The sequence below is a fragment of the Pinus tabuliformis genome, chromosome J, assembly GCF_031772625.1.
Source record: "Pinus tabuliformis cultivar Carrire ecotype Pingquan chromosome J, CPIR1, whole genome shotgun sequence".
In the NCBI taxonomy this organism is placed as follows: domain Eukaryota; kingdom Viridiplantae; phylum Streptophyta; class Pinopsida; order Pinales; family Pinaceae; genus Pinus; species Pinus tabuliformis.
Window position 1 is genome coordinate 322,741,426 of NC_142295.1, and position 10,132 is coordinate 322,751,557.

Genomic DNA, 10,132 nt, shown 5'->3' on the forward strand with positions numbered 1-10,132 from the left:
TGCCCCAATCATCTATTGATACTAAGATGGATTCACCAAGTCAGGTCTAGAATCTTCTCCACATAGCTTATTGAAGTTCATTTCCATCGGTGTGGCCATGGACTTGCATTCTACCATACCAAATATTTCTAGCAATTTCACAACATATTTTCCTTGTGAAAGGAAAATCTCACCGGGTCTTTGCCACACCTCTAAGCCAAGGAAATTGTGCATCAATCTGAGGTATTTCATTTCAAATTAACAAGCCAACTCCCTCTTTCACTCGAGCATCAGAGGCTCACTACCTTTCAAGAATAAGTCATTAACATATAAAATCAAATTCAAGGGCATACCTTGAACAAATTTGAAATATAGATCCAGGTCACCACTGCTTCTTGTGAATCCAAGCTTCATTAGGTAGCTATAAATATGGGCATACCAAGCCCTAGGGGCTTGCTTCAATCCATAAAGAGCCTTATTCAGCCAACACACATGAGTCTTCTTGTCTTGTACTTCTAATCCCTATGGTTTCTCAACATATACTTCTTCTTGGAGTATGCCATGAAGAAATGTAGCCTTCACATCCATCTGGTGAAGAGTCCATCCCTCGCTGGAAACTAGAGCCACAAAAGATCTAATGGTAGTGTAGCAGGCAACTAGTGCAAATATGTCATCATAATCTTCTTCCATTTCTAGGAGAAACCTTTAGCCATGAACCTCACCTTATATTTTTCGATGCTTACATCTGCTCCATGCTTGATCTTGTACAACCAATTAGAAGTCACAGTATACTTCCCTTTGGGTCTCAGAACCACTTCCCACACATCATTCTTCATAATAAATTTGTATTCTCCGTCCATAACATCTTTCCAAACCTTCTCTTTCACTGCTTCTTCAAAGGTGGGAGGCTCAACCTATATGATGGTGCTCATAGCTACAACATAACCATAATATCAACATGGCTTCTTTCTTTTCTTGAAGGTTCATTTGGCAACGATATGTCTTTCAACATCTTGTAAGGTGTCATGAAGCCATAATGGTCTCTTCCTAGTAGGAGGATCACTCGGAGGGGGATCCAAGGGGTCCATGGGTTCCATGGGATCATCAATAAGCTCATTCTCAAGTCCAGGCACAGAAGGACCTTCTAGTGGGTCCATGTCATCATCCTTTTTCTCAATAGGAGGAGAAGGAGGAATGTCCCTTGCTTTTCCAAGGGCCACATATTCATCGAAAGTCACATCCCTACTAAACTTGATATTCCTTTGACTAGGCACATATATCCTAAAAGATTTAGAATTTTCACAATATCCAACAAACATACCTTTATTTCTAGTGGCTTCCAACTTGTTCCTCTTGTCCTTTGGCACATGAAAGTACACGGGGTAGCCAAAGTTCCTCAAGTGTCCAACTTTGGGCTTCACACATGTGAAAACTTCTTTGGGGTTCTTGTAACCCAAGGCTTGATGAGGGGTCCTATTTTGAACATAGACGACAATGTTGGAAGCTTAACCCCACAGAAACTTCGAAAACTTTTGATCATGCAACAGGGCTCGAGAAACTTCCATGATGGTCCTATTATTTCTTTCAACCACTCCATTTTGTTGAGGGTTTTAAGGTACGATGGTTTCCTTCTTTATCTCGAATTTCTTACAGAAATCAATGAACTCTTTTGAAGTGAATTCTCCACCATTATCATACATGAAGACCTTGATTTTATTCCCTATTTGATTCTCTATTAGTGCCTTAAAGTCCTTGAACATGTCAAATGCCTCGTCCTTGTGCTTCAAGAAGAATATCCATGTATTTCATGAGAAATCATCCATAAAGGTTATTGTTGCACATAAAATTGTCACCATGACTTTCTGCAATCAGTGTGAGTCTATCACCACTCATACTTACCTCCTTTGCAAGTCTTAAGCCTCAGTTCTTCATATCAAGCCTTGAAAATGAGAGAAAGCCCTTTAAAATCTCTAAAACTCTGGGCCCGCACTTTCTCTTAGCCTTTCCTGCGGTACCGCACTCACTGGTCATTTTCCCTGCGGACCTCCCCGCTCTGTCTCTAAAGGAATGGGTGCGGTCCCCTGTAGAAGTCAAAAAGGCCGAAGTTTATTCTTAAAAACTCACTTTGGGTAAATTCTGGAAGCTTCTAGAGGGAATATTGCGGTGGCAAGTTCGTTCCTTGGTGGTTCATGCATCCCATTATGAAAGGAGCTAACCCCTTGATGTGAGGAGCTTATCCCTTTGAAGGAGGTCTCTATTCCTTCATTGGTGGCCCTTGTAACCTCCTTCCATTGCACTATAAAATGAGGCATTGGGCTGGCTACTAGGGAGGTTGAAAGCTGAATATTTTTTAGGGTAAATGCTGTTGGAATTTGGACTTCCTAATTGAGCTTGAGAGGAGAGATTACATACCTTTTGATCCTTTTGGGAAGAGAGTGAAGCTTGTCAAAGTAGAGGTGATTCTTGTCTAGATCCTGGGAGGAGCTTGTACAACATCAAGGCACCAAGGTTGTAAAGTTCTTCTTATTTTGCAAAGATAATACAATCAAGTTTATTTTTCTCATTAAGCGGTCTCTTATGGTTTATTTCATGAACTCCTTGATCATCATGATGAATATGGTTTATTATATTAGCTATGCAAGTGTTATTTGATGTGTGCTTGGTTGTGTTTGCAGGTTCTCAAAAGGAAACTTGTTCGGACAGTCGAAGCGTGGCTGCCACAACTAGCATTGGACTTACGGTAGGGTCTAAAACACCTCTTGGTTTTTATTTATAAATCGCAATATATTTAGAGAAAGGTAGATTTTCTTGTTCTGTTCTTCGCTAGATATCAGGTGATACTAGGGAGATCGGTCTTTTCTGCAAGAACGATTTATCCGGCCGACAAAATGGCGACTCCACTGGGGACTTGAATTTTGGTTTTTTGCCTTTACTTTTACTTTGACTTGAGAAACTGTTTCTTTGTTTCTGGTTTTTGCTTGATGTGTGTGGGATTGGGTAGGTTTTTAGATTGTGAATTGTTTTTTGTTTTTTTCATCTTTTTGAGCGAGGACCGCACCTGCTGTGTGTGACACAGGGCGGACCTACCCGCACTGTTTCTGTATTGTACAGTGCGGTACCGCATCTGGTTTTACCAGGGGCCTGCGAACCCTGTCAAATTTTTGAAAAACCTTAAAGCCTTTCATCCAGTTAAGCTTAGGGTTTGTTTATGTTTTTTACCCTTTGCCTAGAACTGCATGTGTCTTGTCTGAAACTTTTTGTGAGTGAATTCCATTGGCATTTTGGTTTTAGGTGATTTTCTAGAAACTTTGTGTGCCTGGCTTGATTTTCGTTTGGTCCTTATAGTAACTCAGAGATTGGAAGCCTAAGAAACCTCAGATTCCCTAGTCTTTTTGGTCTTCTTGATGAGTTTGACTGATGTGTGAAATATGCCTTTGGTGAGAAATCGATCTCGTTTTTCTCTTTGCAAAGTTTTGAATGAACTTGTTGGAAAGTTGTGAATTTCATTTTTTAAAAGAGAACATAAGCTGGTTTTTTTTTTATTAATTTGTTATTCTGAACGAATTAGTCCTTAGTTTGCTGATAACTAAGTAAAACATCCTCAAAAACAAACTTTTCAAGCTTTTACTTCAAGTAGGTTTTTAGAAATTGTAGATCTCAAGATTAGATTTTTCATAGTTTTGAGTGTTTTCTAGGAATTTTAGAAGCTCTTTTGAAAGAACTTGTTTTTTGTAGTTTTTGATTGTTAAAAAAGAAAAAGGATTTTTTCGTGAGCATAATTAGTAGTTCGTTTTGAGTTTGTTGGAAAAGACAAAAATATTTTCTTGTTATTTATATGTTGAAGAAAGATTTGTTTTCATAGAATTGCATTCTCAACTCTTTCTTTAGCTAGAGATTCATTGAAGAAAAAGGATTTTTATCATCTTAGGTGCATTTTTAGTGTTTTGGAGTCGAGTCTTCACACCATAAGTTTCATCTCCATACCTTTTGACTTAAGAAACAACCATAAAAATAACGCTTAAAGTAAAATTTGATCTAGTAATCATTTAATTTCTAGGGCTCTTTATCACCAACATAGCTTAGGCTAGCATCTTGGAGTAGGGAGTAATTAACTCTCCAAGATAGTTTAAACAAACAAGTAGCTATATCTTGCGGTAGGAGATAAATTCCAATTGTTACATCTATGCTGTGGGAAGCTCCTCTTATAGGATTCAAGCACGAGATCATATCTGAACCAGTGGGGTAATCAATCCTTCCTCATTAGGAACGATAGAAGATATACATGTATTAAAAACGGTAAACCTCGGATTGACCATTTTCGAGGAGCCTAGGGTCACTTGTTGGTAAACCTTGGATTATGTCAGGGAACCTTCAAGGGGATTGAGCTTGTTACTCTGCCCTTGCGTGTGTGTCGGATCGTAGATTGTTCCCCCAGGTATATTTGTCTCTGTTGGTAACCATAGTGACCATATTCTATAGGATTCTTTCCTAAGGTGACGGTGGAGGGAAGATCCCACTGTACCTGGAGCAGACGTCGACTAGACTCACTTGGATTTTCTGGGGGGTTCTCTTCCCTCGAGACGGTTTAGTGGAGAAAACTTGTGCCAGTCTATTCATTAAGTAGTTTGTCGGGGTAACTGTTCCAACCGCCATTTCTGTATTGAATTCTACGACATTGGATTTCATCACCAACTAGTGTTTTCGGTACGGAAAATTTACTGTTTGTGTGTGGTTTAATCTCCTAGATTTTTTAGGCGTGTGCTTCAAATTGTTTGGTTCTTTAGAGACTTTAGGTGGTTTTATTGAGATTTTTCTTTGTTTGCATGTGAAGTAATTAAAATTTTTAATCATGGCTGAATTACCGAGACATTCCCGTAGACTTCGGGGGCAACCTTCCGAGTATTCACCAAGTCAGCTGGAAGGGCTACGAGCTCTTGTTACTCCTACTGAAAGTAGAGTTGGGTCACCAGAAGAAGGAGAATCTTCTTTAATTGTTCATCCTGATTTTCAAGTTCAAGCAACAGAGTATATTTCTGAACCCATTTCATTTTCCGAAGTTACTGGTAGTATTTCTTCTACTAGTGAAGTAGCTGACGAACCTGAAATTTCTGAACCTGAAACTGAACCTGTTGCTACTCCATCCTCAGGATTTGCTTCTCCAACTTCCAGTGCTCCTGGTTCACCCAGGGTAGGAAGAGTCATTACCCAAAATCTTCCTTCGGGACTTATTTCCATTGAAGAGTTAGTTAGTCCAGAAGAAGATATCAGTCTCCTGAAAATCAACAAACTTTAGAACTTAGGGAGCGTGAATCAATTTTCTGTAGTCCACCTAGAGGTTGCGCTTGGTATATATCATTGACGAACTTTTTAGAAAATCTGGGTCTTGCTTATTCACCACCTTGAATTCCATTTCACCCAACACCTAGAGGTTTTTATCCTCCTTTGAATATGTCGAACCGGTCATCCATGTTTACCCAATCACCAGAAACAGTTTTATTTGGTGGTCCTTCTGTTCCTTCTGGGTATCAGTCACTCATTGGTACTTTTTCAGGAGCGTCTCCTCAACCTATTGAACATGGCTTATTAACTGGTCATAACGGAACGAAGCCGTTGAGTGTAGAATATATTCTTATGATGTCAGGTACCATTCCAAATCCGCAACCTCAAGGTAGTCAGTTACCGCCTGGGGGGCAGCTGCAAGGCACTCAAATTTCACCTGGGGGGCAACCTCAGGGTACTCAATTTTTATCTCGGGGGCAACCCCAAGGACAGTACATACCTCAGGGTCAACCCCAGACTCAATATATACCTCAAGGTCAACCCCAGTATCAATATGTACCTCAAAGCCAGCCCCAGTTTCAGTACGTGCCTCAAGGTTATCAACCTCAAGGTCAGTACCCAACCCAAGGTTTCCAACCACCTTCAGGTCAATATTTTGTTCAAGGAACTGGAAATGTACCTTTGAATTATCAACCCTATGCTTAACCCAGTTATGGTCCTCAATACGTTCAACCTACTATGGGTCCATACCCCGGAATGAATGTGTGGGATCCATCCCAAAATCAACAGTTTTTGCAACCTAATGTGTAGTTGTCATCTCAATCTGGACAGCCCTTGGTTTCTGGTTCAACCTAACAACCTGTCCAGTCTACTATTCAAACTTCTGCATCTGGTGTAGTTTCTCAGGTTGGGCCTAGTATGCCTCGTACTCCGCCTCAAACGTCTGCTGCAACTATGGCAGCGTCTGTTCAATCTACCACACCTACTTCTGGAGTATCGGTGGCTCCAGTTTCTACTGTTCCTGTGTCAACTCCTCAAGCATCTATACCTCAGTCAGGACCCACAGTTCAAACTTCGGTTCAGATGCTTGTGGGGCAAGCTGGTCCAAGTACGGTTGTCACAAGTCAACCTCAATTTACTTACCGACCGTACCAGGGACAGTACCAATTCGGTCCTGCTGTGCAGAACCCAGTCTATCAGTATCAACCGTACCCTAGATATACTTATCAGCAACCTCAACCTCAACAACCCCAGTACGGTCTGCTTAATCTTGGTTTTCCGGGAGGATATAATATCCCAAATGCAATTCCAATTCCTAGTTATCCTGGATATCCTCCTACTGGGGCTGGTCTGATGACCCCGAGTTTTCATGACCCTAATCGTCAGTTACCGTTTATAGCAACTTTGGACTTGCCTAACTTGTCACGCCTTACGAACGATCCCATTAATTATCTTCCATTTTGGCCGCCAATGCCGAATAAGTTGCCCGGTGATATCCCTAAGTTTGAAGGTAAATCAGGAGAGGATCCGTCAAACCATGTGATTACTTATCACCTCTGGTGTGCGTCTAACTCCATCATAGATGATTCAATTCGCCTACGTCTTTTTCAATGCACTCTGATTGGTCTTGCGGCCAGGTGGTACATTGAGTTACTGCGAGCTTGTTTTTATAATTTTAGTTAGTTAGCTACTTCGTTCTTAACTCATTTTCAGTTGCCTATCAGATATGACAATGGCACGGAGTTATTAACTTCATTAAAATAGTCAACGTCCACTTATATTTCCAATCACATCCATGAATGGAGGCGTCGACAGCTTTTAGTGAAAGTTTTTATTCCGGATCAGATCTTAGCAGAATGGTTTGTTAAATCATTATTACCTAAAATCACTGAGGATGTGGCTAAGGCCAGAGTTGTTACTGAAGAGCAAGTAATTGCTCAAGCTCAATACCTTGACCTCGTTTATACGCAGTCGGGTACTTTACACGAGAAAATCCCCGATCTTCCAAAAAATAATCAAATAACTGCAGCTCCTTCGGGGTCTCATGTCGCTGACGGTATGATTGGTTCAATTAATACCAAAAGTAAGAAGAAATCTTCCAAGAATTCTTCTCCTATCATAACTTTACCAGATTCCCCGACAGGAGACTCTTCCGTGGAAATTCCTGCCGATATTCATGTCGTAGAATCATCTACGGCCAAATCAAAATCCGGCGGTAAAAAGAAGGGGAAGAAGAAAAATAAGCAGAATTCGAAAGAGAAACCAGATAAAACGGAATCTACTGATGAGAAACGTAAACCTCGTTGTCCTTGTCTCATTTGTGAAGAAGAACATTTTACAAGAGACTGCCCTCATCGTGCTGAGGTTGCGAAAATTGTCAAAGGTTTTCAAATACCTGCTGTCTTGAAGGATCCTTTCCCTAGTCAAGACAATAAGATGATCGGTTCTTCCTCAAATGCCTCGGAGGAACCCATAATGATGATGTCCCATGTTAGGATTGTGACACGATCGCAAGATTATGGCAATAAAAGTCCTGTTGGTGGGAAGGAAGCAAAATCTTCTAAATCAAACCCATCAACCTCAACTCCTGGTTCCGACCCGCTACAGATCGAGAAACCTAACCCAGACTTAGTAATCAGACCACCTGCAAAAGGTATACTTCGAAAGTCAGCTTTCAATCTGCATGCGAGCGCTGCTCAGAACTATAACATTGTTGAAGATTTAGCTATTTCTCCTTCAGCAATGTCAGCTTTGGAGGTGCTGCAATCATGTCCAGCACAGCATAAATTGCTATTGTCGGCTATAGGAGCTGTTGATATTCAGGACTCGAACCTTATAATCTTCGATTTAGAAAATAATACACCTCACTTACCACATCAAATGGCTTTCCAGATTCCAATGTTTGTCAAAAACAGACCTTGCTTTAGGAGTGTGATTGATGAGGGAGCTTCAACGTGTATTATGTCGATCCAGTGTTGGAGATCGCTTGGTTCTCCTACACTCAATCAATCCCTGACGATTCTAAATGCCTTTGATGGCCGTGGGTTCTGTCCTTTTGGCATTCTACAGGATTTACCTATAGGGGTTGAAGGCAAAACTATTAATCTAGATGTGGAAGTGGTTGATGCCCCTCTGGATTACAACCTTCTCTTGGGTCGTAGTTGGTCTTACGCTATGACTGTTGTTATTTCATCGGTCTTTCAGCTCATAAAGTTTCCTCATAACGGAAAGATCGTAACCATAGAGCAGCTTACATACTTTTCATCCGACCCAGCGTCTTTTGAAAGTATCTAGCATGTCGAAAAAAAAACTATCCCTTATAAGGATGTTGGGGTAGGATTATTTAAAGATTCTGGTTTACTAGGAACTTTTTATTTTCCTCCTCCTAACGTATCGCCTTCTTATGCAACTATCAATATGATTTCATCGAACACCATCGCTTTCGATGATCCTTGGGTCGTACCTTCCAATTCCGAGGTGGACTCATTTGGTGATGCCATGCCCTTGAGTCCATTTGAAATTGCATACCAGGCGGTACAGTCGTTTTCTGACACTTCTTCAACCGAAATCGATCAAATGAATGTGATCCATGGAGAATCATTTTCCATATCAAACACAGATTCAACAACTTTTTCTGAGCTTGTTCATACTGATGAGCAGATTCGTGAAATCTTGTCTGTTGATGATTTACCGTGGGAAGATCTTCATCATAGGTCTTCGTTCTTACCTGAGATTGATCATTTTGAGAATGATTTTTCATCTATTTTTACTACTGAATATGTCAAAGAATCGCAGAATCCAATGCAACATCCTGATTCTGAAATGAATTTGGGAAATATATCTCGAACGGTTCCTATTGATATTTCGGTAAAACCTGGAATTGTTGAAAACATTCATATAGGTGCTTCTTGTACGAATGATGAATTCCGAACTTATACAGCCCTATTTCAGGAATTCCGTGATATATTTGCCTGGTCATACGAGGAAATGCCTGGAATCAATCCAGCAATTGTTGTTCATGAAATCAAAACTTACCGGGATGCTAAACCCGTCTGGCAACGTTTGCATCAGATCCACCCGCGAAAAGCTGCTGCTATTAAAGCAAAAGTTGAGAAATTACTTAAAGCAGGTTTCATTTATCCAATTCCCTTTTTATCCAATTCCCTTAACGGATTGGGTATCGAATATTGTTCCTATTACCAAAAAGCAAGGAACAATAAGAATATGTATCGATTATAGGGATATTAATCGAGCTTGTCCCAAAGACAATTACCCAACTCCCTATATCGATCAAATCATTGATGATTGTGCCGGCAGTGAAATTTTCTCCTTTATGGATGGCTTTTCCGGTTACAATCAAATTAACATTCTACCTGTTGATCAACCAAAAACGGCTTTCATTTGCCCATGGGGGACTTTTGCTTATTGAAAATTACCTTTTGGATTAAAGAACGCCGGAGCAACTTTTCAAAGAGCCATGTCTTACGCATTTCATGACATCAAGCACATTTGCAACCGTATCTTGATGATTTACCTGCCCATTCATTACGTAGAGCCGATCATCTCACTCATTTACGAGCAATCTTCATGAGATGTAGGCATTATCGGATTAGGTTGAATCCACACAAGTGTGTTTTCTGTATAGAATCGGGTCGTTTACTGGGATTTGTTGTTTCAAAAGCCGACATCCATGTCGATCCCTCGAAGGTTGAAGCTATTTTCAAATTGCCTCCTCCTTCGACTCTTCGTCAACTCCAAAGTTTGCAAGGGAAAGCAAACTTTTTACGTCGATTTATTCCTAACTACGCCGAGATCACCAAGGCTTTTACCAGGTTGTTGAAACAGAATACTCCATTCTTTTGGGATGAGATAG